At 44.3% G+C, this 27,500-nt stretch overlaps 1 pseudogene; it reads left to right on the top strand.

The window, feature by feature from the left end:
• The window catches only part of LOC111970320 (calcium-dependent secretion activator 1-like), a 157,710-nt pseudogene that overhangs the window by 28,841 nt on the left and 101,369 nt on the right, over nucleotides 1–27,500 (top strand).

Below are 27,500 nucleotides of genomic sequence, written 5' to 3'. Positions count from 1 at the left end.
GGCAGACCTGGTCAATGACCTGAAGAGAGCTGGGACCACAAGTCTCAAAGAAAACCATTAGTAACACACTACGCCGCCATGGATAAAATCCTGCAGCGCACCGCAAGGTCCCCCCTGCTCAAGCCAGCGCATATCCAGGCCCATCTGAAGTTTGCCAAGAACCATCTGGATGATCCAGAGGAGGAATGGAGAAAGGTCGTGTGGTCTGATGAGACAAAAATAGAGCTTTTTTGGTCTAAACTCCACTCGCCATGTTGGAGGAAAGAAGAAGGATGAGTACAACCCCAAGAACACCATCCCAACCGTGAAGCATGGAGGTGGAAACATCATTCTTTGGGGTGCTTTTCTGCAAAGGGGACAGGATGACTGCACCGTATTGAGGGGAGGATGGATGGGGCCTGTATCGCGAGATCTTGGCCAACAACCTCCTTCCCTCAGTAAGAGCATTGAAGATGGGTCGTGGCTGGGCTTCCAGCATGAAACGACCCGAAACACAACAGCCAGGGCAACTAAGGAGTGGCTCCGTAAGAAGCATCTCAAGGTCCTGGAGTGGCCTAGCCAGTCTCCAGACTGAACCCAATAGAAAATCTTTGGAGGGAGCTGAAAGTCCGTATTGCCCAGCGACAGCCCCGAAACCTGAAGGATCTGGAGAAGGTCTGTATGGAGGATTGGGCCAAAATCCCGGCTGCAGTGTGTGCAAACCTGGTCAAGAACTACAGGAAACGTATGATCTCTTTAATTGCAAACAAGGTTTTCTGTAGCAAATATTAAGTTCTGGTTTCTGATGTATCAAATACTTATGTCATGCAATAAAATGTAAATTAATTACTTAAAAATCATACAATGTGATTTTCTGGATTTTTGTTTTAGATTCCGTCTCTCACAGTTGAAGTGTACCTATGATAAAAATTACAGACCTCTACATGCTTTGTAAGTAGAAACCTGCAAAATCGGCAGTGTATCAAATACTGTTCTCCCCACTGTACCTCTACCTACCTACCTACCTACTACCTACCTACCCCTACCTACCCTACTACCTACCTACCTACCACCTACCTCCTACCTACCTACCTACCTACCTACCTACCTACCTACCTACCTACCTACTACCTACTACCTACCTACCTACCCTACCTACCTACCTACCTACCTACCTAACCTACCTACCTACCTACCTACCACTACCTATCTATCTGTCCGTCTCTGTCCGTACGTCTGTCTCTCTCTCTTTCTTATCCCTATCTTTTTCTCTCAGAAAGGTTGTCTTGTCAGAGGAGAGTTTTTTGGTTGATCTGCGGACTCACTAAAACACATGATTCGTTTGTTGGAGTGTGCCCCAGGCTATCCGCAAATAAAATAAAAACAAAAAAAAGGTGGCCATCTGGTTTGCTTAAATACAAGTATATTTTATCAATTCAATGTACTTTCGATACTTAAGTATATTTAAAACCAAAATAACTTTTCTTTTAGACTTTTACTCAAGTAGTATTTTACTGGGAGACTTTCACTTTTACTTGAGTCATTTTCTATTAAGGTATCTTTACTTTTACTCAAGTATGAAAATGGGATGCTTTTTCCACCACTGGAAATAGCAATACACATGGTGACGCTGAGGTGGCTGTTGAACTAAAGTGTCAAAGTGTAGTCCAAAGTAATGCCTGCAGAGCACACACCCAACTTTGATTTAATGTTTTAATAAAAGATAGCTACGTGGTTTGAGGGGCTCATAAAGCATTGATAGCAAATGCATATACAAATATCTTCTTGTCATCGACAGGACATGAAAAAGAAAGATGTTGTAATTTTTATTACAGTGTGGACCATTCAATCTATGTACTGTATAAACTAGGATTAACAGAACATGACAMGGTTGTCTAAAATAGTTACATTATAAAGGAGAGGTATTTCTGATCATCTTGCGCCTGTTATCAGTCATAATTGGTCAAAATTAGTTTTTCCTCCTTAAATACCCAGGATTCCTCTGTGAAATATTGATAAAGATGATTCAGTTGTGCTTTATTGAGAGATTACATTACATCAGATCAAATTTATTTGTCACATACACATGGTTAGCAGATGTTAATGCGAGTGTAGCGAAATGCTTGTGCTTCTAGTTCCAACCATGCAGTAATATCGAACAAGTAATCTATTCATTTCACAACAACTACCTTATACACACAAGTGTAAAGGAATGAAAAATAATATGTACATAAAAATATATGGATGAGCGATGGCCGAACGGCAAAGGCAAGATGCAGTAGATGATATAGAGTACAGTATATACATATGAGATGAGTAATGTAGGGTATGTAAACATTATATAAAGTGGCATTGTTTAATGTGGCTAGTAATACATTTATTACATCRGATTTTMTATTATTAAAGTGGCTAGAGATGAGTCAGTATGTTGGCAGCAGCCACTCAATGTTAGTGATGGCTGTTTAACAGTCTGATGTACTTGAGAGAGAAGCTGATTTTCATTCTCTCGGTGCCAGCTTTGATGCACCTGTACTGACCTCGCCTTCTTGATGATAGCGGGGTGAACAGGCAGTGGCTCGGGTGGTTGTTGTCCTTGATGACCTTTTTGGCCTTCCTGTGACATCGGGTGGTGTAGGTGTCCTGGAGGGCAGGTAGTTTGCCCCCGGTGATGCGTTGTGCAGACCTCACTACCCTCTGGAGAGCCTTACGGTTGTGGGCGGATCAGTTGCGGATCAGTCAAATTTCTTCAGCCTCCTGAGGTTAAAGAGGATCTCCTGCGCCTTCTTCACCACGCTGTCTGTGTGGGTGAACCATTTCAGTTTGTCCGTGATGTGTACGCCGAGGAACTTAAAACTTTCCACCTTCTCCACTACTGTCCCGTCGATGTGGATAAGGGGCTGCTCCCTCTGCTGTTTCCTGAAGTCCACGATCATCTCCTTTGTTTTGTTGACATTGAGTGTGAGGTAGTTTTCCTGACACCACACTCCGAGGGCCCTCACATCCTCCCTGTAGGCAGTCTCGTTGTTGTTGGTAATCAAGCCTATCACTGTAGTGTCGTCTGCAAACTTGATGATTGAGTTGGAGGCGTGCATGGCCACGCAGTCATGGGTGAACAGGGAGTACAGGAGAGGGCTGAGAACGCACCCTTGTCGGGCCCCAGTGTTGAGGATCAGCGGGGTGGAGATGTTGTTTCCTACCCTCTCCACCTGGGGGTGGCCCGTCAGGAACTCCAGGACCCAGTTGCACAGGGCAGTGTCGAGACCCAGGGTCTCGAGTTTAATGACGAATTTGGAMGGTAATATGGTGTTAAATGCTGAGCTGTAGTTGATGAACAGCATTCTTACATAGGTATTCCTCTTGTCCAGATGGGTTAGGGCAGTGTGKAGTGTGATTGCGATTGCGTTGTCTGTGGACCTATTGGGGCGGTAAATAAATTGGATTGGGTCTAGGATGTCAGGTAGGGTGGAGGTGATATGGGCCTTGACTAGTCTCTCAAAGCGCTTCATGATGACGGAAGTAAGTGCTACATGGTGATAGTCATTTAGCTCAGTTACCTTAGCTTTCTTGGGAACAGGAACAATGGTGGTCCTCTTGAAGCATGTGGGAACAGCAGACTGGGATAAGGATTGATTATATATGTCCGTAAACACACCAGCCAGCTGGTAAGTGCGTGCTCTGAAGACGTGACTAGGGATGCCGACTGGGCCGGCAGCCTTGCGAGGGTTAACATGTTTAAATGTTTTACTCACGTTGGCCTCAGTGAAGGAGAGCCCAAAGGTTTTGGTAGCGGGCCGTGTCGGTGGCACTGTATTGTCCTCAAAGCGTGCAAAGAAGTTGTTTAGTTTGTCTGGGAGCAAGACATCGTGGTCTGCGACGGGGCTGGTTTTCTTTTTGTAGTCCGTGATTGACTGTAGACCCTGCCACATACTTCTCGTGRCTGAGCCATTGAATTGCGACTCTACTTTGTCTCTATACTGATGCTTAGCTTGTTTGATTGCCTTTGCGCAGGGAATAGCTACACTGTTTGTATTCGGTCATGTTTCTGGTCACCTTGCCCTGATTAAAAGCGGTGGTTCGCGGTTTCAGTTTTGTGCGAATGCTGCCATCAATCCACAGTTTCTGGTTGGGGAAGGTTTTAATAGTCGCTGTGGGTGCAACATCATTGATGCACTTGCTAATAAACTCACTCACCGAATCAGCGTATTCATCAATGTTATTGTCCGACGCTATGCGGAACATATCCCAGTCCACGTTGAACTAGAACAGCGTTGACCAGAACTGATTATGGGCGTTTCCTGTTTTAGTTTCTGTCTATAGGCTGGAAGCAACAAAATGGAGTCGTGGTCAGATTTTCCAAAAGGAGGCCTGGGGAGGGCTTTGTATGCATTGCGGAAGTTWGAATAACAATGATCCAGGGTTTTGCCAGCCTGGGTCGCTCATTCGATATGCTGATACAATTTTGGAAGCCATGTTTTCAGATTAGCCTTGTTAAAATCCCCAGCTAAAATCAATGCAGCCTTAGGATATGTGGTTTCTAGTTTATATAGAGTCCAATTAAGTTCTTTCAGGGCCGTCGAGGTGTCTGCTTGGGGGGGATATACACAACTGTAATTATAATCTAAGAGAATTCCCTTGGTAGATAATGCGGTCGGCATTTGATTTTAAGGAATTCTAGGTCAGGTGAACTAAAGGACTTGAGTTCCTCTATGTTGTTATAATCACACCACGTCTCGTTAATCATAAGGCATACACCCCCGCCCTTCTTCTTACCAGAGAGATTTGTTTCTATCAGCGCGATGCGTGAAGAAACCAGGTGGCTGTACCGACTCTGATAACACATCCCGAGCAAGCCATGTTTCCGTGAAACAAAGAACGTTACAAWCTCTGATGTCTTTCTGGAAGTCAACCCGTGCTCGGATTTCGTCTACCTTGTTGTCAAGAGACTGGGCATTGGCAAGTAGTATACTCGGGAGCTGTGGGCGATGTGCCCGTCTACGGAGCCTGACCAGAAGACCGCTCCGTCTGCCCCTTCTGCGGCGTCGTTGTTTTTAGTCGGTGGCTGGGATCCGATCCATTGTCCTGGGTGGTGGACCAAACATAGGATCAGCTTAGGGAAAGTCGTATTCCTGGTCGTAATGTTAGTGAGTTGACGTTGCTCTTATATCCAATAGTTCCTCCTGTCTGTATGTAATAAAACTTAAGATTTTCTGGGGTAACAATGTAAGAAATAATATATAAAAAATCTAAATACTGCATAGTTTCCTAGGAACGCGAAGCTAGGCAGCCATCTCTGTCGGCGCCAGAAGTCTGCACAAATCCTATCAAAGACAGAAGGTGCAATATAACATATTTCAGATATATTTCAGATAGGCTAAGACCATCATTAGAAATGTACAGTTTATATGCAGATTGTTTTCTTATGCTCAGCACTACAAACTTTCCTACCTTGTCAGAAGCAATCAAATCAAGAGCTATAAAACACCCCAAACATGTATCTTCTCTAAACAGGGAACTACACTCCCCTCCATATTTATTTGGACAGTGAAGAAAACATTTGTGAATTTGACTCGACTCCAGCATTTTGTATTTCAGATCAAATCTTTCATATGTGGCAACAATACAGAATGTCACCTTTTATTTTAGGGTATTTTTACACTACCGTTCAAAGGTTTGGGGTCACTTAAAAATGTCCTTGTTTTTGTAAGAAAATTACATTTTTTGTCTTAAAATGACATCAAATTGATCTGAAATACAGTGTAGACAATGTTAATGTTGTAAATTACTATTGTAACTGGAAACGGCTGATTTTTAATGGAATATCTACATAGGCGCACAGAGGCCCATTATCAACAACCATCACTCCTGTGTTCCAATGGCACGTTGTGTTAGCTAATCCAAGTTTATAATTTTGAAAGGCTAGTTGATCATTAGAAAACCCTTTTACAATTATGTTAGCATAGCTGAACACTGTCATTCTGATTAAAGAAGCAATAAAACTGGCCTTCCTTAGACTAGTTGTGTATCTTGAGCATTAGCATTTGTGGGTTCGATTGCAGGCTCAAAATGCCTAGAAACAAAGACTTTCTTCTGAAACACGTAAGTCTATTCTTGTTCTGCGAAATGAATGCTATTCCATGCGAGAAATTGCCAAGAAACTGAAGATCTCGTACAACCCTGTGTACTACGTTCTTCACAGAACAATGTAAACTGGCTCTAACCAGAATAGAAAGAGTGGGAGGCCCCGGTGCACAACTGAGCAAGAGGACAAGTACATTAGAGTGTCTAGTTTGAGAAACAGACGCCTCACAAGTCCTCAACTGGCAGCTTCAACAGTGAAGAGGCAACTCCGGGATGCTGGTCTTCTAGGCAGAGTTGCAAGAAAAAGCAATTTCTCAGACTTGCCAATAAAACTACAAGATTAAGATGAAGGTGAAATACATAAGGTGTATTTCTAAACGGWAAAACAGATATGTTTGAAAATACCCTCAAGTAAAAGGAGGCATTATGTACTGTTTCCTTATATGAAACATTTGATCTCAAATCCAAAATGCTGTAGCCAAATTTACAAATGTTTGCTTCACTGTCCAAATAAATCCAAGATGGCGTAGCAGTTCAGACGTCTTTGTCTTTTTCTTGTCATGTCCCGTGTATAAATATATTTTTTCCCTTCGTATATATTCCGTATATATTTTTTATATTTTTAACCTCAGTTTCAACATACTCTCCTGCAACCCGCCTCACCCAATGTGGTATGGATCTGCTATTTTCTATACTTTAAAACCGGAACCCACAACAGAAGCTAGCCAGCTATTAGTCAGTTAGCCACTGCTAGCGGTCATCACCTAACCTTAGTCCAGTCAACTCCTGCCAGTCTGCACAGCGCGATTCAACCCAGAGCATACCGGACTGCTTTTTCTCCACATCTCCGGTTTCCTACCGCWAGCTCTGAACCTTTTCACCTGGATCATCGCAGCTAGCTAYCTGCTATCCGAGTGACTACCCCCTGGCTAACGTCTCTGTCCCGAAGCAAGCACCAGTGAMRCTGGAACTAGCCTCGTTCTAGGCCCATCTCCTGGCTAACTCGGCCACTCCTTGGGCTACAATACATATTTTGCCAATTGGCCTGGACCCCTTTTTACTGCCGACACGGAAGCCCCACCGATTCCATCACGACTGGTCTACTGACGTAATCCGCCAGATGGGTTTCAACAGGCCCCTCTGTCACGACGTCCCCTGAAGGCCCATCCGCTAGCCTGCTAGCCACGGCCCGCAAGCTGTCTAGAGCATATCGACTGTTAGCTGAAGAGGACCATCAGCGAATTTCTAGGGCTACAATACCTATTTTMCCAATTGGCCTGGACCCTTTTATTGCCTACACGGAGCCCTGTTGATCCAACACGACTGGTCTGCCGATGTAACCGTCCGAGGGGGCTACAACAGACTTCTTCCGTCGCGACGTCCCTCTAAGGGCCTTCTGCTAGCCTGCTAGCCCCAGCCCGTTAGCTCTCTGAATCGTCGTGTCTCCAGCTCGCCAAGCTTCCCACTGGTCCCTATGATCACTCGGCTACGCATGCCTCTCCCTAATGTCAATATGTCTTGTCCATTGCTGTTTTGGTTAGTGATTATTGTCTTATTTCACTGTAGAGCCTCCAGCCCTGCTCAATATGCCTTAGCTAGCCCTTTTGTTTCACCTCCCACACATGCGGTGACCTCACCTGGTCTAAATGATGTCTCTAGAGACAAAACCTCTCTCATCATCACTCAATGCCTAGGTTTACCTCCACTGTATTCACATCCTACAATTGACTTCTCTGTACATTATGCCTTGAATCTATTCTTCCGCGCCCAGAAACCTGCTCCCTTTACTTTCTGCTCCGAATGCCCTAGACAACCAGTTCTTATAGCCTTTAGCCGTACCCTTATCTCTGTTCCTCTGGTGATGTAGAGGTTAATGAAGGCCCTGCATCACCTAGCTCCACTCCCATTCCCCAGGCGCTCTCATTTGTTGACTTCTGTAACTGTAAAAGCCTTGGTTTCATGCATGTTAACATTAGAAGCCTCCTCCCTAAGTTTGTTTTACTCACTGCTTTAGCACACTCTGCCAACCCGGATGTCCTAGCCGTGTCTGAATCCTGGCTTAGGAAGGCCACCAAAAATCCTGAAATTTCCATCCCTAACTATAACATTTTCCAACAAGATAGAGCTGCCAAAGGGGGTGGAGTTGCAATCTACTGCAGATATAGCCTGCAGAGTTCTGTCATGCTATCCAGGTCTGTGCCCAAACAATTCGAGCTTCTACTTGTTAATTGATTCCCCCCCATCTATCATCAGAGCTCGTACTGTTAGGTGACCTAAACTGGGACATGCTTAACACTCCGGCCGTCCTATAATCTAAGCTAGATGCCCTCAATCTCACACAAATTATCAATGAACCTACCAGTTACAACCCCAAATCTGTAAACACGGGCACCCTCATAGATATCATCACTGTCAAACGCTCCCTAAAACACTTCAGCGAGCAGGCCTTTCGAATCGACCTGGCCTCATTCCGTCAGTAGAGGATGCCTGGTTATTCTTTAAAAGTGCCTTCCTCACCATCTTAAATAAGCATGCCCTATTCAAAAAATGTTGAATCATGAACAGATATAGCCCCTGGTTTACTCCAGACCTAACTGCCCTTGACCAGAACAAAAACACCCCATGGCGTACCGCATTCGCATCGAATAGCCTCGCGATATGCAACTTTTCAGGGAAGTTAGGAACCTATATACACAGGCAGTTAGGAAAGGAAAGGCTAGCTTTTTCAAACAGAAATTTGCATCCTGTAGCACAAACTCCAAAAAGTTTMGGGACACTGTAAAGTCCATGGAGAATAAGAGCACCTCCTCCCAGATTCCCACTGCACTGAGGCTAGGAAACACTGTGACCACCGATAAGTCCACGATAATTGAGAATTTCAATAGGCATTTTTCTACGGCTGGCCATGCTTTCCTCCTGGCTACCCCAACCCCGGCCAACAGCCCTGCATCCCCCACAACAACTTGCCCAAACATCCCCTATTTCTCCTTCACCCAAATCCAGATAGTTGATGTTCTGAAAGAGTTGCAAAATCTGGACCTCTACAAAGCAGCTGGGCTAGACAATCTGGACCCTCTCTTTCTAAAATTATCCGCCGCAATTGTTGCAACCCCTATTATTAGCCAGTTCAACCTCTCTTTCGTATCGTCTGAGATCCACAAAGATTGGAAAGTTGCCACGGTCATCCCCATCTTCAAAGGGGGAGACACTCTAGACCCAAACTGTTACAGACCTATATCTATCCTACCCTGCCATTTCTAGAGGTCTTCGAAAGCCAAGTTAACAAACAGATCACCGACCATTTCGAATCCCACCTACCTTCTCCGCTATGCAATCTGGTTTCCGAGCTAGTCATGGGTGCACCTCAGCCACGCTCAAGGTCCTAAATGATATCATAACCGCCATCGATGAGAGACAATACTGTGCAGCCGTATTCATCGACCTGACCAAGGCTTTTGACTCTGTCAATCACCACATTCTTATCGGCAGACTCAACAGCCTTGGTTTCTCAAATGACTGCCTCGCCTGGTTCACCAACTACTTCTCATACAGAGTTCAGTGTGTCAAATCGGAGGGCCTGTTGTCCGGACCTCCGGCAGTCTCTTTGGGYGTGCCACAGGGTTCAATTCTCGGGCGGACTCTTTTCTCTGTATATATCAATGATGTCGCTCTTGCTGCTGGTGATTCTCTGATCCACCTTTACGCAGAGGACACCATTCTGTAATTTTTAGTATGAGTTTGAGTTTATTTATTTTTACAGGGACAGTGCACATTAATCAACGTTTCAGTAAAAGTGCCGGTTTTAGCCAGCCGGCTAATTTTCAACCACAGTCCCTGGGCAGGTAATTAAAAACAATTACACTATAGACAATCATTGAGCAGTGAGCACACGCAGAGCAACATAGGACAAGCAAGACATAGCATACAGACAGAGCAACATAGAACAAAAAGCAGCAAGACAAAATTCATAAAAGTAACAAGGTGTTTCCACACCTCACAAGCTACAGACAACAGACAACATGGAAAGCAACAATACACAGCTAGGGATTATGTTCACAAATCTGATTGACCTTTAGCCATGTCTTCATGCATTTTGTGAAAGTGTGATATGTGGTGCAGTTATGTGTGTCTGATGGCAGTGTATTCCAGACATGGGAAGCTCTCACAGAGWWAGCGGATTTACTAAAGGTGKTTTTCCTTAAGGGAACTATACAGTCACCTCTCATGGCAGACCTTGTGGATCTGCTGCCATATGTTTGGGTTTTCTGTTTAACAAAAATACTGAGTGGAGGTGGAGCCAGTCCATTTAGGATCTTGAATACAAGACATGCGTCGGTTGTATTGCACAAGATTTTCCCAACTCAGGAGCTCATGCTTTCTGAGGATGTAACAGTGATGATGGCTATTGGGCTTCCTTCAAGCACTTTGAGAGCCTGTTTGTAGACAGACTGAATAGGTTTTAATGTTGTACAGCAAGTGTGGGCCCAACGAGTCAAGCAGTATGTTAAGTGGGGGAGTATCATAGATTTGAAGTACAGTTTTGCTACCTCTGTAGTCAAACAATTTCGTATAAATCTGAAATTAGCTAGGTTGAATTTGGTTATTTATTTTCAGGCCCTTCTTTGGACACTGTGTTAACTAACCTCCAGATGAGTTTCAATGCCATACAACTCTCCTTCCGCGGCCTGCAACTGCTCTTGAATGCAAGTAAAACTAAATGCATGCTCTTCAACCGATCGCTGCCRGCACCTGCCTGCCTGCCCATCCAGCATCACTACTCTGGACGGTTCTGACTTAGAATATATGGACAATTACAAATACCTAGGTGTCTGGTTAGACTGTAAACTCTCCTTCCAGACTCACATTAAACATCTCCAATCCAAAATTAAATCTAGAATCGGTTTCCTATTTCGCAACAAAGCATCCTTCACTCATGCTGCCAAACATACCCTCATAAAACTSACTATCCTACCAATCCTTGACTTCGGCGATGTCATTTACAAAATAGCCTCCAACACTCAGCAAATTGGATGCAGTCTATCACAGTGCCATCCGTTTTGTCACCAAAGCCCCATATACTACCCACCACTGCGACCTGCATGCTCTCGTTGGCTGGCCCTCGCTTCATACTCGTCGCCAATCCCACTGGCTCCAGGTCATCTATAAGTCTTTGCTAGGTAAAGCACCGCCTTATCTCAGCTCACTGGTCACCATAGCAGCACCCACCCGTGGCACACGCTCCAGCAGGTATATTTCACTGGTCATCCCCAAAGCCTATTCCTCCTTTGGCCGCCTTTCCTTCCAGTTCTCTGCTGCCAATGACTGGAACGAATGGCAAAAATCACTGAAGCTGGAGACTCATATCTCCCTCACTAACTTTAAACATCAGCTGTAATTGCAGCTCACGGATCATTGCACCTGTACATAGCCCATCTGTAAATAGCCCATCCAACTACCTCATCCCCATATGTTTTTTTTTTTTTTGCTCCTTTGCACCCCAGTATCTCTACTTGCATATTCACCTTCTACGCATCTATCACTCCAGTGTTTAATTGCTAAGTTGTAATTACTTCTCCACTACGGCCTATCTATTGCCTTACCTCCCTTATCTTACCTCATTTGCACACACTGTATATATATTCTGTTATTGACTGTACATTTGTTTATTCCATGTGTATCTCAGAGTTGTTGTTTGTGTCGCACTCCTTTGCTTTACCTTGGCCAGGTCGCAATTGTAAATGAGAACTTGTTCTCAACTTGCCTACCTGGTTATATAAAGGTGAAATAAATAAATAAAATATCACTGTCATTGAGATGTCCTCTGTGTTATATGGCTGTGTTATTGAAGTGTCCTCAATGTGTTCTCTGCCTCCCCAGATCACAGAGCAGCAGCTCCGGCAGACCAACGACCGCTTCAAGGCCTTCCTCAACGGAGACACCCAGATAGTGGCTGACGAAGCTTTCATCAACGCAGTCCAGAGTTACTATGAGGTACAATAACATAACCTCTCTCTCTCTCTCTCTCTCTCTCTCTCTCTCTCGTTGGCTGGCCCTCGCTTCATACTCGTCGCCAATCCCACTGGCTCCAGGTCATCTATAAGTCTTTGCTAGGTAAAGCTTTGCTAGCTAAAGCTCTCTCTCTCTCTCTCTGTCTCTCTGTCTCTCTGTCTCTCTGTCTCTCTGTCTCTCTGTCTCTCTGTCTCTCTGTCTCTCTGTCTCTGTGTCTCTGTGTCTCTGTGTCTCTGTGTCTCTGTCTCTGTGACTAACTTGCAGTCTTCACCCCCTGGGCCCAGTTTTTCAAAATTATCTGATCGGATTTCGGCAATCAGATAGGATTAAATGCATAGAAATATAATGAATAGAACAGGCATTCAAGTCAGTGATATGCCCGTTCTAMTAATTATATTTCTATGCTTTTAATCCTATTCGATTGAATTTTGAAAACGGGGCCCTGGAGTCTGTCACAGTCTTATAATACTATGAGATAACCTAACAGGTTTGTGTGCTCAGCCCTGTGGCTACGCATGACTCCAACTCAATCATCAAGTAGGCCCGATTACCAACAACAATGAGACAGCCTCTAGGGAGGAGGTTAGAGCCCGGGTGGAGTGGTGCCAGGAAAATAACCTCTCCCTCAACGTAAAAAACAAACAAAGGAGTATGGCGTCAAATTGATCTCTAAAATGGAGCGCGTGCGAAATGACGTTGTTGAGCAAGARGGAACATCATTGAGCAAGTAAACAATGAGTCGAGAGAGCAGAGGATGCGTCCTGTAAGCAGAAGATGGGTGCTGCGAGTGCATAGACCAGTTGAAAGCACAGCTATTTGGCCAAGGCCGAGTGGATCGGTCCCACGAGTGCACAGGCCAAACTTGAGAGCTTGCAAGTGCGACTTTGAGTGATTAATTACTTGTTAGCCAGTAACGTTTGTCTGTAAGACGAAAAGCAGACAGTCTGCTCTAGCTAAGTAACACCATAGTACATCACTAGATAATAGTTTCTCTTCACTTTTCCACAAAGTGTCTGGTAGGTGTTTGCTTGATATGAGGGAGTTAATGTATCAAAGAATAATTGGATTATGGACATACTGTGGATGTGATCTAACAGGTTTATTCATCACACACTAGGTCCTGGACATCATTTAATACAGCTAAATATAATGATTCCATTGTTGGGAATAACATGTGGGTACATACATAATAATGGCATAATGATGATACCATTGAAAGAGAAGAAGGACCAGGAGGGTAGTTAAGAGAAAGTGTAGGAATTGAGATGAAGGCAGGATCCAATATTTAGGATATTTACTGTATTAATCCCAAGGGCATACATGCAGCACATGGGGGATTTTTTTATTATATGGTGACATGAAGGGGAGAGCTAAATACTTATGTACTACAGTACATAACGAGTGCCTAATAGAATGTAAACTGAAATTAATATGATTAACCAGCTAAACTCAGGTCAACATGTTATCATGGTACACACAGCATTCAAAGGAGGATTGAGGACAAAGCAACGCTATGCATTCACCAAACATTTAACTGAGGAAAACAGATTTGTTTTATAGTAACTGTCTGATTGGGAACCACAATTGCCTATCAAATTACAGTCTCAAATTATTTAAATTTTACCATTGGATGTTTTATTGAGTACAGGCAGTAATATAGGAGTCGAATCACATTGGGAGTCTGATCAGATCAGATGTTATCAGCAAGCCAGAGCCATCTGTGGAAAGAGCACAAGTTCAACAAAGTTATATGTGCAAACGGATAACAAACGTATCATTCGACATAAGATTCCACCTAAAACAATGACATGAGCTCTGTCGCAATTATTCTCAACTCAACTCCTCACTTCCTCTCTACTCAGACTGTGTGTGACTGTGTGTGTACTGATGTCTGGTCAGAGTGTGATTTAGTAAGTAAAAGTTTCAACCTAGGGCTGAATATATCACGCAGGTCGCCAGCCTACGTAAGAAACTGGGGAAAACGCAGAGTGGAATGTTTACATTTTCTACGCCGGTGGCTGGACGGCGTTCACACTTGTTGTATGCATCTTCGCCTTGTCGTTTGTTGTTATCCGACTGGCCGGTGTTGCCTGGATCTCCCCCATCTGATAGCAGAGTAGAAGGAGCACAGCAAGAGGAGCAAGGCAACCAACAATGGTCACATGCCACGAGCCGTGGAAGCCGAAGACAGCAGCCTCCCGRAAAGCAGTCTACACTCCCAACGAGAGGCCCGGAGCAGATACAAACAACGAATAGTTTCYCCATCCTAGAGCCTGATTTTCCTGCACCTTCGTCGCTGGGGGTGCCTGTGTCAGCAGCCGCAGTGCCTACTACTACGATTTAGAAGTTGACGTCTGCAACCTTCTGTCCCTGCTCTGGATTAAATCGGGGCTTCTCCATCTGTCGGCAACTGGCTTAAGTAATCCTGCCTCTCGCCCGTCCATAAAGCGTTCTCCAGCTGTGATTTTAGGCAGCTCCATGGTAGGTAATGTGACTGTTCCTGGTGCAAAAACATTGTCCTATCCCGGAGCTCGAGTAAATTCTGTGATATCAACAGAAAGGTATATTTTCTGGGTGATTTAAATATCGACTGGCTTTCATCAAGCTGCACACTCACAAAAAAGCTTCAAACTGTAACCAGTCCCTGCAACCTACTTCAGGTTATCAGTCAACCTACCAGGGCAGTTACAAACAGCACAGGAATGAAATCATCAACATGTATTGATCACATCTTTACTAATGCTGCAGAAATCGACTTGAAAGCAGTATCCAGATCCATCGGATGTAGTGATCACAATATAGGAACTAGGGAAACCAAAGTTCCAAAGGCTGGGCCTAATATAGTGTATAAGAAGTCATACAGAAAGTGTTGTAGTGATTCCTATGGTTATTGATGTAAAGAATATTTGTTGGTCCGCGGTTTGTAATGAGGAGCAAACAGACGCTGCACTTGTGCCAGTTACTAATAAGCATGCACCCATTAAGAAAATGACTGTAAAAACTGATCAATCCCGGTGGATTGATTGGGAATTTAAAAATTGTATGGTTGAGCGGGATGAGGCAAAAATAATGGCAAATAAGTCTGGCTGCACAACCGATTGGCAAACGTACTGCAAATTGAGAAATCATGTGACTAAACGGAATAAAATAATTAGAAACTACACTATGAAACAAAGATAAATTACATAAATAATGATAGTAAAAAGCTCTGGAGCACCTTCAATACAATTTTGTGAACAAAGGTAAACTCAATAGATATTGTCATTACTTTAATGATTTTTTCATTGGCAAGATCAGTAAATTTAGGCATGACATGCCAGCAACAAACACTGACACTACACTTCCAAGTATATCTGACCAAATTATGAAAGACACGCATTGTAATTTTGAATTCCTTAAAAGTGAGTGTGGAWGAGGTGAAACAATTATTGTCGTTTATCATCAATGGCAATATTTTCAATTTATGCCTACTAGAAAGTGTGTGCCCTCAGGCATGGAGGGAAGCAAAAGCCATCCTCTACCCGAGAACAGTAAAGCACCCTTTACTGGCTCAAATAACCGACCAATCAGCCTGTTACCAACCCTCAGTAACCTTTTGGGAAAAATAGTGTTTGACRAGATACAATYCTATTTTACAGTAAACAAATTGACAACAAACTTTCAGCATGCTTATAGGGAAGAACATTCAACAAGGACAGCACTTACACAAATGACTGAAATTCATGATAAAAAGATTGTGGGAGCTGTTTTGTTAGACTTCAGTGCTGCTTTTGACATTATCGATCCTAGTCTGCTGCTGTAAAAACGTATGTGTTATGGCTTTACACCCCCTGCAATATTGTGGATAAAGAGTTACCTATCTAATAGAACACAGACAGTTTTCTTTAATGGAAGCCTCTCCAACATAATCCAGGTAGAATCAGCAATTCCCCAGGGCAGCTGTCAAGCCCCTTACTTTTTTCTATATTTACTAATGACATGCCACTGGCTTTGAGTAAAGCCAATGTATCTACTGTATGTATGCAGATGACTCAACGCTATACATGTCAGCTACMACAGCGAGTGAAATGACTGCAACACTTAACAAAGACCTGCAGTTAGTTGGAGTGGGTGGCAAGGAATAAGTTAGTCCTAAATGTTTATAAAACGAAAAGCATTGTATTTGGGACAAATCATTCATTAACCCTAAARGAAATCTTGTAATAAATAATGTGGAAATTTAGCCAGTTGAGGTGACTAAACTGGTTAGAGTAACCCTGTATTGTAAACTGTCATGGTCAAAACATATTGATACAACAGTAGCTAAGATGGGGGAGAAGTCTGTCCATAATAAAGCTCTGCTCTACCTTCTTAACATTATCAACAAGGCAGGTCCTACAGACCCTAGTTTTGTTGCGCCTGGACTACTGTTCAGTCGTGTGGTCAGGTGCCAGTAAAAGGGACTCCGAAAAATTGTAATTGGCTCAAAGCAGGGCAGCACAGCTGGCCTGTGGATGTACACAGAGAGCTAATATTAATAAATATGCATGTCAGTCTCTCCTGGCTCAAAGTGGAGGAGAGATTGACTTCATCACTACTTGTATTTATGAGAGGTATTGACATGTTGACACCCATGCATACACCACAAGACATGCCAAGAGGTCTCTTCACAGTCCCCAAGTCCAGAACAGACTATGGGAGGCACACAGCACTACATAGAGCCATGACTACATGGAACTATGACTAAATGGAACTCTATTCCACATCAATAACTGATGCAGTAAAATCAGATWAAAAAAAACAGATAAAAATACACCTTATGGAACAGCGGGGACTGTGAAGCAACACAAACATAGGCCCAGACACATGCATACATGAGGTGAACTGTACCAATCCACATAGGCACAGATAACATATGCACTATACATACATGTACATATGGATGTTGTACTCTAGATATGTGGTAGTGGTGGAGTAGGGGCCTGAGGGCACACAGTGTGTAGTGAAATCTGTGAATGTATTGTAATGTCTTTAAAATTGTGTAAACTGCCTTAATTTTGCTAGACCCCAAAGAAACATTAACCCTTAAACGGAAGAGGTAAATAATGAGTCTGCGAACTAGCCAGTTCAGTCCATTAACCTGGAGGTTGACTAAGATGCCTAACGGAGCTAACAATGAACGGAGGTTAAGTAGTCCCCCAGATGAGCAGGTCGAGTTCGTGCCCTCATAGGCCGTTCTTCAGCCACCCCCGCTTGTGGCTCTGGCCCTGGGGAGCCCACAGAGGCTGGGGCTTGGGTGGTAGAAGTGGAGGAGGTCCATCAGGTGGCGTCTCTGGCCTGTAAGTCAGTTTTGTGGGCATTTGTGTTCTTTGAGGGGCTGGTACTTTTCTGAGGTGGCTGGCGTGCCAGCGTGATCCATTGCTCAACATGAAGGTGGCGTGCCCCAGTTGTCGACTGACCTGCAAGGGGTCCGACCACAATGAGTCCATTTTGTTGCACCGCTGAGGTCATCGGTCTAAGACCCAGTCTGACACTTGGATGATTGGCTTCTTCACCCTGTGTGCCTTGTCGAAATGCTGTTTCATTGTTCTTTGGTGCCTGGTCACTGCCTSCTTTTCTTGGGTGCGRATAGTTGCCGGTTCTGCTACTCTCTGTGTTCTGAGTCTGTCCAGTGGCAGTTCCATCTCAACCTAGCATGAGAGATTCCGGGGACACCTGTGTTGTTGTGTGTTTGCTTTCTCTGTAGTGCATTAGCGTTTGCTTCAAAGCAGTTTGGAACGTGCACGCCTGGACCAGCTTCTGGGTTGTAGTAGGCCGCGAGGATGTGTTTGATTATCTTGTTGCTGAGATAGGAGGAGAACTCGACAGAGGTTAGCTGGGCCACATTGTCCGTGGTGAGGGGTAGGCCCCACCTTGTGAACAGGCTGTCTAGCACTTCTGGCCACTTAGAGTGGAGGTCATATGCCACCACCAGGAAGCACTGATTGTGAGAGACTGCATGCCCATGGATCTCGCCACAGATGTCCAGCTGGATGTGCTCCCAGGGGCGGGACGGCCACGCGAGAGGCTGCAGGGGGGTTCCTGGTATCCCACTGAGAAGGCATGCAGCACAATCTCTGACCAGGGCTTCAATGTCGTGGTCGGTGCCTGACCACCACAAAAGGTCTCGACATCGCCGCTTGACCTTCACTATGCCAATGTGACCCTTGTGCGCCATTGATAGAACATGTTCACGCAGGCCACTCGGGACCACAGTGCAAAACCCTCGAGACACAGACTTCTTCTCAACAAGAAAGTTTGTGCTTCACCCTGGTGAAAGTCACCAGCTCTCCCGGCACACGTGCTGGCCATCCAGTGCGTATGTAGGTGCGCAGGGTAGACAGTGTGGGATCCTATGCCGATGCTTGCTTCAGCTCCTCCAGTGAGACGGCTGACTGAAGGGGAGCGTAGTGCATTTGTACGAGCTCTGTTTCGTTGTCGTTTGGCAAGACGGTCCGAGTAGGAGTGTCAAAGGAGCATGAGAGGTCTGCCACCACGTTATCCCTCCACGGAGTGAACTTCAGCTGATAGTCATACTGTCTGAGGCGAAGTTGCAGAATATGCCTGTGGAGGGGGTCTGACCACACTCTGGCTGTTCTCCAGACAGCGGTAATGCTGGAACGTGTCCTGGGRACTGTTGGTGGCCACATCACCTCCCTCAGAACTAGTGAAGATTTCCAGGTTCTTTCAGTGGGGCTACAGCACAATCTATAGAGAGGACAGAAAAATTCTGGAGATGGAATTCGATTTAGTATGGAGTCGAATAGCTGAATTAAAATCCTTGTAGCTCGAATTGTTATGGAAGTGACAATGCATTATTTATGCACAAGTCTCAGTTGTGTCTAGGTGTTTAATAGTGTGTGGGAACTAACTGAATCAATGGGTGTATATGAGGACTGGACATCACTGAGTGCAGAGTAGAGGGGCAGGCTGACAAACACTGTAGTCCATCCCTGCCTAGAAACTCTGGTCTGAGGAGACGAGAGAGAGAGAGGCCACAAAACACTACACTAAATCACACACAAGAAAAGTGTAACACAAAACACAGGCCTGTAATACAGGGTGTATACAGACTCAGAGTAGACTCATGTACACATGTATATCCTACACTACACACTTGCAGATACAGACCCATTACTCACTCTCTTACATGCAACAAACATACAGTACACCGACAGAGAGGCTCGGTGTGTCTTTACTGTGATCCAGGGTGGAGGAATATGGTTTAGTTGTCGTCATCAGGCATGTTGTTAGCACAGCGGCTGTTCGTTGAGATCACACTGGGATGCATCACTGTTATCAACACCTCCCACTGAGGAAGGTGGAGGGATACATACAGTGTGTGCTGAGTTGTGGGAACTTCCATGACCCCAAAAGCCTTAGAAGAAAGTCACGTCAAGGTCAAAGGTGACTCAGAGGTCCAAACTTGATGTCCTCTGCCTCGTAGGTGTAGTGCTACAGGGCAATGAAGTAGAACCCTGACTCCACCTTCAGACATATGTTCTCTAAACAGACACTGACCCGTTTCCTGAGAACAACTGCAGTGATGGAGAGAGTAAAAATATGATGTCTAGAAATGTCAGAGTTCAATTGGAGTTGAAAAGTTTTAACATCTTATTTTTTTTATTTTATTTCACCTTTATTTAATCAGGTAGGCCAGTTGAGAACAGGTTCTCATTTACAACTGCGACCTGGCCAAGATATGGCAAAGCAGTGCGACAAAAAACACAGAGTTACACATGGGATGAACAAAAGTACAGTCAATAACACAATAGAAAAATCTATATACAGTGTTCAAATGGAGAAAGGAGGTAAAGCAATAAATAGGCCAATAGTAGCGAAGTAATTAAAATTGAGCAAATTAACACTGGAGTGATAGATGTGCAGAAATTCTGGTGTGCAAAAGAGCAAAAAAGTTAATAAAAACAATATGGGGATGAGGTAGGGAGTTGGATGGGCTATTTACAGATGGGTTGTGTACAGCTGCAGCAATTGGTAAGCTGGTCAGATAGCTGATGCTTAAAGTTAGTGAGGGAGATATGTCTCCATTTTCAGCAATTTTTGCAATTCGTTCCAGTCATTGGCAGCAGAAAACTGGAAGGAAAGGCGTTCAAAGCAGGTGTTGGCTTTGGGGATGACRAGTGAAATATACCTGCTGGAGCACGTGCTACGGGTGGGTGTTGTTATGGTGACCAGTGAGCTGAGATAAGGCAGAGCTTTACCTAGCAGAGACTTATAGATGACCTGGAGCCAGTGGGTCTGGCGACTAATATGTAGCGAGGGCCAGCCAACGAGAGCATACAGGTAGCAGTGGTGGGTTGTATATGGGGCTTTGGTGACAAAACGGATTGCACTGTGATAGACTACATCCAGTTTGCTGAGTAGAGTGTTGGGGGCTATTTTTGAATTGACATCGCTGAAGTCGAGGATCGGTAGGATAGTCAGTTTTACGCATGTTTGGCAGCGTGAGTGAAGGATGCTTTGTTGCGAAATAGGAAGCCGATTCTAGATTTAATTTTGGATTGGAGATGCTTTATATGAGTCTGGAAGGAGAGTTTACAGTCTAGCCAGATACCTAGGTATTTGTAGTTGTCAATGTATTCTAAGTCAGAACCGTCCAGAGTAGTGATGCTAGACAGTTGGGCGGGTGCTGGCAGCTATCAGATGGAGGCCACAGAAGGAGTGTTGTATGGCATTGAAGCTCGTTTGGAGGTTTGTTAACACAGTGTCCAAAGAAGGGCCAGATGTATACAGAATGGTGTTATCTGCGTAGAAGTAGATCAAGGAATCACCCGTAGCAAGAGCAACATCATTGATATATACAGAGAAAAGAGTCGGCCCGAGAATTGAACCCTGTGGTACCCCCATAGAGTCTGTCAGAGGTCCGGACAACAGGCCCTCCGATTTGACACACTGAACTCTATCTGAGAAGTAGTTGGTGAACCAGGCGAGGCAGTCATTTGAGAAACCAAGGCTGTTGAGTCTGTCGATAAGAATACGGTGATTGACAAAGTCGAAAGCCTTGGCCAGGTCGATGAAGACGGCTGCACAGTACTGTCTTTTATCGATGGCGGTTATGATATCGTTTAGGACCATGGCGTGGCTGAGGTGCACCCGTGACCAGCTCGAAAACCGGATTTCACAGTGGAGAAGGTACGGTGGGATTCAAAATGGTCAGTGATCTATTTGTTAACTTGGCTTTCAAAGACTTTACAAAGGCCGGGCAGGATTGATATAGGACTGTAACCTTTTGGGTCTAGAGTGTCACCCCCTTTGAAGAGGGGGATGACCGCGGCAGCTTTCCAATATTTAGGAATCTCGGACGATACGAAAGAGTGTTGCATTCAAGGTAATAGTGCATTTTTTAAGACTGCTGCTGAACTATGAACTATGGATAATAATTTAGCCAATTAAGTGATAATATACTATTATGGTGCTGAGGCAAACTGTACCAATCCATGCCACTCGTCAGCCAGTATGGCTCAGTATTGAACAGACTGCTTTCATTTCATTCCCAACCTTCATCGTGGAAAGCTATCCTATAGGTTTTCACTTCATCCCTAACCTAACCTACTTGTACACATTCAGTACAGAACCATCCTCTTTATAGAACAATCGTTCTAACCAAAGTCAATAACGTCATCCTCTCTACGTGACAAATAATAACAATGCCTCCATACAGCGTCAAAACAATCAGTACCACTAATGATTAAGTTATCGGGGTGATTGATAGTAGTCATGGGTACCTGCAGGAAGTCCCCAGAGTGCTGTGCATAAAGGAGAGCCAATGTACATGGAACAGAGTGGACTCCGGTATCTCCCATCTCTGTCAGCTAAGCAGAGAACAACTTCCCACCACATAGTGACGGTGGGCCAGCATGGAAAGAGGGGTGGAGAGAGTGTCACGTCTGCCCCCTCCCCGGCCTCTAGGTCACCAGGCTGCTCGTTATGGCGCACACCTGTCACCATCATTACGCGCACCTGCGTGTCATCACTCACCTGGATTCCATCACCTCCTTGATTACCTGCCATATATATGTCACTCCCTTTGGTTCCTTCCCCAGGGGTCATTATTTCTGTTTCATGTCTGTGTTGGTTCTTGTTTTGTATTATGTTACGTTTATTTATTAAAACACTCACTTCCTGAACTTGCTTCCTGACTCTCAGCGCACTCGTTACAGAGAGATGGTTATTCTCTTTTATTATAACTGCACATAAACTGACAGAGTAAATGTAATATCTGTATTTCAAATAGACTGTATCTCATAGAATGCAGTTAGCAGTTTATTGGTTATTTAGTTCGGAGTTTGATATCTCTTGACTACCCCTCACCCAATCTCAATCCAAGGGCATCTTCCCCAGAAAGGGGCTTCCCTGTTTGTTCTCACCCTGCCTCTCCCTCCTTTGCCACTCCTTCCAAGTCATGCGTGTCTTCCAAGTCCTCCTTCTCTACCAACCTCTTGTTAACTTAGCTAGCTAGCTTCAATGCTCTTGGTTAAACCAAAGATTCTGGTAATTTTTATATGTGGTTAAATGTTAGCTAGTTAACTTAGCTTTCCTAATCAATAACTTGCTTAAATAAGATTCTCTACTGAAAAATGATAGAGTTGACCTTTTTATCATTGGCCATCGTCTCACCATCACCTTGCCTTTCACCGTCAAAATCTGGTTAGAGAGCAGTCAAGCCGTGATTGGTCAAGAAACCTGACGAATTGCGTTTCAGGAGAATGCCACAGCGGTATAAGGCACAACTGGCCGTGAACAGGAATCCCATAGGGTGGCGCACAATTGGCCCAGTGTCGTCCAGGTTAGGGGAGGGTTTGGCAGGAGGGGCTTTACTTGGCTCATTGTGCTCTAGCGACTCCTTGTGGCAGGCTGGGCGCCTGCAGGCTGACTCGGTCGTCAGTTAAATGGTGTCCAACACATTGGTGCAGCTGGCTTCCGGGTTAAGTGGTGGTGGGTGTTGTTTCGGGGACGCATGACCCGACCTTCGCCTCCCGATCGCGTTGAGGAGTTGCAGCGAAGAGACAAGATTGTAATTGAAAAAGGGGGTAAAATACACACACACACAGAAAAAATAACATTTCACCTGTAAAATTTTTTTTGTAAAAGATTGCAGTTAAACAAATCAAAGTATATTTTATATTTGAGATTCTTCAAAGTAACCACCCTTTGCCTTGATGACAGCTTTGCATTCTCTTAACATTGCCTCAACCAGCTTCATGAGGTAGTCACCATTTCAATTAACAGGTGTGCCTTGTTAAAAGTAAATTTGTGGAATTTCGTTCCTTAATGCGTTTGAGCCAATCAGTTGTGTTATGACAAGGTAGGGGTGGTATACAGAAGATAGCCCTATTTGGTTAAAGTCCATATTATGGCAAGAACAGCTAAAGTAAGAAAAGAGAAACGACAGTCCATCATTGCTTGAAGGCCAGTCAATCAGGAAAATTTCAAGAGCAGTCGCAAAAACCATCAAGTCATATGGTGAAACTGGCTCTCATGAGGACCGCCACAGGAAAGGAAGACCCAGAGTTACCTCTGCTGCATAGGATAAGTTCATTAGAGTTACCAGCCTCAGAAATTGCAGCCTAAATAAATGCTTCACAGAGTTCAAGTTACAGACACATCTCAACATCAACAGTTCAGATGAGACTGCGTGAATCAAATCGAATTTTATTTGTCACATGCTCTGAATACAACAGGTTATACTGTTATATAGACTATATACAGGGGAGTACCGGTACAGAAGTCAATGTGCAGGGGCAGCGGTTAGTTGAGATAATATGTACATGTAGGTAGAGTTATTAAAGTGACTATGCATAGATGATAACAACAGAGAATGCAGCGGTGTGTGTGGGGGGGGTGTGGGGGTTGGCAATGCAAATAGTCTGGGTGGTCATTTGATTAGATGTTCAGGAGTCTTATGGCTTGGGAGTAGAAGCTGTTTAGAAGTCTCTCGGACCTAGACTCTCCGCACCGCTTGTCGTGCGTTAGCAGAGAGAACAGACTATGACTGGAGTGGCTGGAGTCTTTGACAATTAGGGCCTTCCTCTGACACCGCATGGTATAGATGTCCTCGATGGCAGGATGCTTGGCTCGAGTGATGTACTGGGTAGTACGCACTACCCTCCGTAGTGCCTTGCGGTCGGAGGCTGAGCAGTTGCCATACCAGGCAGTGATGCAACCAGTCAGGATGCTCTCGAGGGTGCAGCTGTAGAACCTTTTGAGGATCTGAGGACCCATGCCAAATCTTTTCTGTCTCCTGAGGGAAAATAGGTTTTGTTGTGCCCTCTTCACGACTTTCTTGGTGTGCTTGGACCATGTTAGTTTGTTGGTGATGTGGACACCAAGGAACTTGAAGCTCTCAACCTGCTCCACTACAGCCCCTTCGATGAGAATGGGGGCATGCTCGATCCTCTTTTTCCTGTAGTCCACAATCATCTCCTTTGTCTTGATTACGCTGAGGAAGAGGTTGTTGTCCTTGCACCACACGGTCAGGTCTCTGACCTCCTCCCTATAGGCTGTCTCGTCGTTGTCAATGATCAGGCCTACCACTGTTGTGTCATCGGCGCTACTGTTGTGTCATCGGCACTAACACTACTAAAGGACACCAATAATAAGAAGAGACTTGCTTGGTCCAAGAAACACGAGCAATGGACATTAGACTGGTGGAAATCTGTTCTTTGGTCTGATGAGTCCAAATTTGAGATTTTTGGTTCCAACCGCCGTGTCTTTGTGAGATACAGAGCAGGTGAATGGATGATCTCTGCATGTGTGGTTCGCACCATGAAGCATGGAGGAGGAGGTGTGATGGTGTGGGGGTGCTTTGCTGGTGACACTGTCAGTGATTTATTTAGAATTCAAAGCACACTTAACCAGGTTGGCTACCACAGCATTCTGCAGCGATACGCCATCCCATCTGGTTTGCTCTTAGTGGGACTATCATTTGTTTTTCAACAGGACAATGACACAACACACCTACAGGATGTGTAAGGGCTATTTGACCAAGAAGGAGAGTGATGGAATGCTGCATCACATGACCTGGCCTCCACAATCACCCAACCTCAACGCAATTGAGATGGTTTGGGATGAGTTGGARCGCAGAGTGGAGGTAAAGCAGCAAACAAGTGCTCAGCATATGTGGGAACTCCTTCAAGACTTTCACCTGGAAAAGCATTCCAGGTGAAGCTGGTTGAGAGAATGCGAAGAGTGTGCAAAGCTGTCATCAAGACGAAGGGTGTCTACTTTGAAGAATATACAATATATTTGGATTTGTTTAACTACATCATTTGGTTACTACACGATTCCATATGTGTTATTTAATAGTTTTGATGTCTTCGCTATTATTCTACAATGTAGAAAATAGTACGAATAAAGAAAAACCCTTGAATGACTAGGTGTGTCCAAACTTTTGACTGGTACTGTATGTATATACTGTATTCCCATCTTAATATACCTACTACTGCTCATACCATTTTCTTTCCAAATGATATGTCTATACACACCAGTTATTTATACTCTGGGTTCTGAGACATGTTCACTCTAATATATCTGCTCTGGGTTGTTAATTGGACTTCATTTCATTTCTTTATTTCTTGTTTAGATTTTTAGATTATTTGTCTATTTACTGCACTGTTGGAGCTAGTAATATAGGCATTTCTCTGCACTTGCTGTAAAACCTGCAAGTCCCACAATACTCACCACCAGTCCTCTCTCTGGCTCTCTCTCTCTTTCTCTCTCTCCCCCCCTCTCTGCTGTAACACAATGCTGTAACTCAACCTACCAATTTGACATTTCATCTGTCAACAAATCACACTGTCAAAATACACTTGTTAACTGAACCATCAGAATCATGTTCTCTTTCTCTAAGGAAACCACTGTTATGTGTTCTAGTCTTGTGTATGTTTCCTATGTGTTGTGGTGGTGAGATAGTGTTGGTAATCAATGTGATAGGCCAGGCTCAATAGCTGTCATATGCTGCTCTAACTCAATTAGCATAGAGATAAGTCTCATAAAAAGACCCTCCAGCTCCCTCTGTCTCCCGGGACCTGTTATGAGAGCTTCTCCTATGTATCAAAATCCGAGCAACGAAAGAGTTGACATACAGTCTGTCCGTGTTGCTGAAAACGGAGTGGCAGAGTTGAGATACAGAGGGACAGAAAAAGAAAAACCTCGTCCTTAGTGCTGCTCGGGGAGTCAGTGAGTTAGTCTCTTGCTGTAGGTCTAGGAAGCCATCTCTCGTATAGTGGGATTGAAGCGGCTGCTCTGTTGCTTTGGCCTGAATTCCAGGGACTGCTGTGCTGTGTGTGTGGAGGGGGGGGAAATGATGGATGAGATGTTGCAGAATACCCATATTGGGGATTTCTTATTCTTTCCTCCTCTATCGGATACTTAAAGCCCCCATTCTATACGGTCTACATCAGGGATCCTCAAGTAGATTCAGCTGTGGGCCACGTTTTTCTGGAGTGGATGGTCAGGGGGTCGGAACATAATTACAAATCATTTGTAGACTGCAAATTGACCGCAAGAAGCCCAAACAGATATAATATTTGACTAAAACATAATAATTTCAAACCTTCCTTACATTTGTATACGATCACATATACTGAGTGTACAAAACATTAGGAACACCTGTTCTTTCCATGTCATAGACTGACCAGGTGAATCCAGGTTAAAGCTATAATCCCTTATTTATGTCACTTGTTAAATCCACTTCAATCAGTGTAAATAAAGGGGAGGAGACAGGCTAAATTAGGATTTCTAAGCCTTGAGACAATTGGGACATGGATTGTGTATGTGTGCCATTCAGAGGGTGAATGGGCAAGACAAAAGATTGAAGGGCCTTTGAACTGGGTATGGTTGTAGGTGCCAGGCACTCCGGGTTGAGTGTGTCAAGAACTGCAAAACTGCTGGGTTTTTCACGCTCAACAGTTTTCCATTTGTATCAAGAATGGTCCACCACCCAAAGGACATCCAGCCAACTTGACACAACTGTGGGAAGCATTGGAGTCAACATGGGCCTGCATCCCTGTGGAACGCTTTGTAGAGTCCATGCCCAGAAGAATTGAGGATGTTCTGAGGGAAAAAGTGGGTGCAACTCAATATTAGGAAGGTGTTCCTAATGTTTTGTACACTCAGTGTATATCTGTCTATTATGCGTGGGAATACTTTGAAACCTATTTCCAAAATTAAAATAACTTGGAGCTCATTTGCTGGTGTTTTTACCGTCTCATGTCCAACAATATTTGGCAGATGAACGTCAACCCTGATTGAAGGCACATGATCCTCATCGGTTGCTCACATGTGTTCAAAATMGGTGCTTTTTTTGAATGAAGGGGATTCGTGCCTTCTCACTGAGGAAGGCTGCAAAGCCAAAACGTCTGTGTTCGCTGTCCCTGATTCAGTGAAAAAAATAA

This window comes from Salvelinus sp. IW2-2015, linkage group LG11 (assembly GCF_002910315.2).
Source record: "Salvelinus sp. IW2-2015 linkage group LG11, ASM291031v2, whole genome shotgun sequence".
NCBI classification, from domain to species: domain Eukaryota; kingdom Metazoa; phylum Chordata; class Actinopteri; order Salmoniformes; family Salmonidae; genus Salvelinus; species Salvelinus sp. IW2-2015.
The sequence above is the reverse complement of the archived record's forward strand: the minus strand, read 5'-3'. Positions and strand labels throughout refer to the sequence as shown.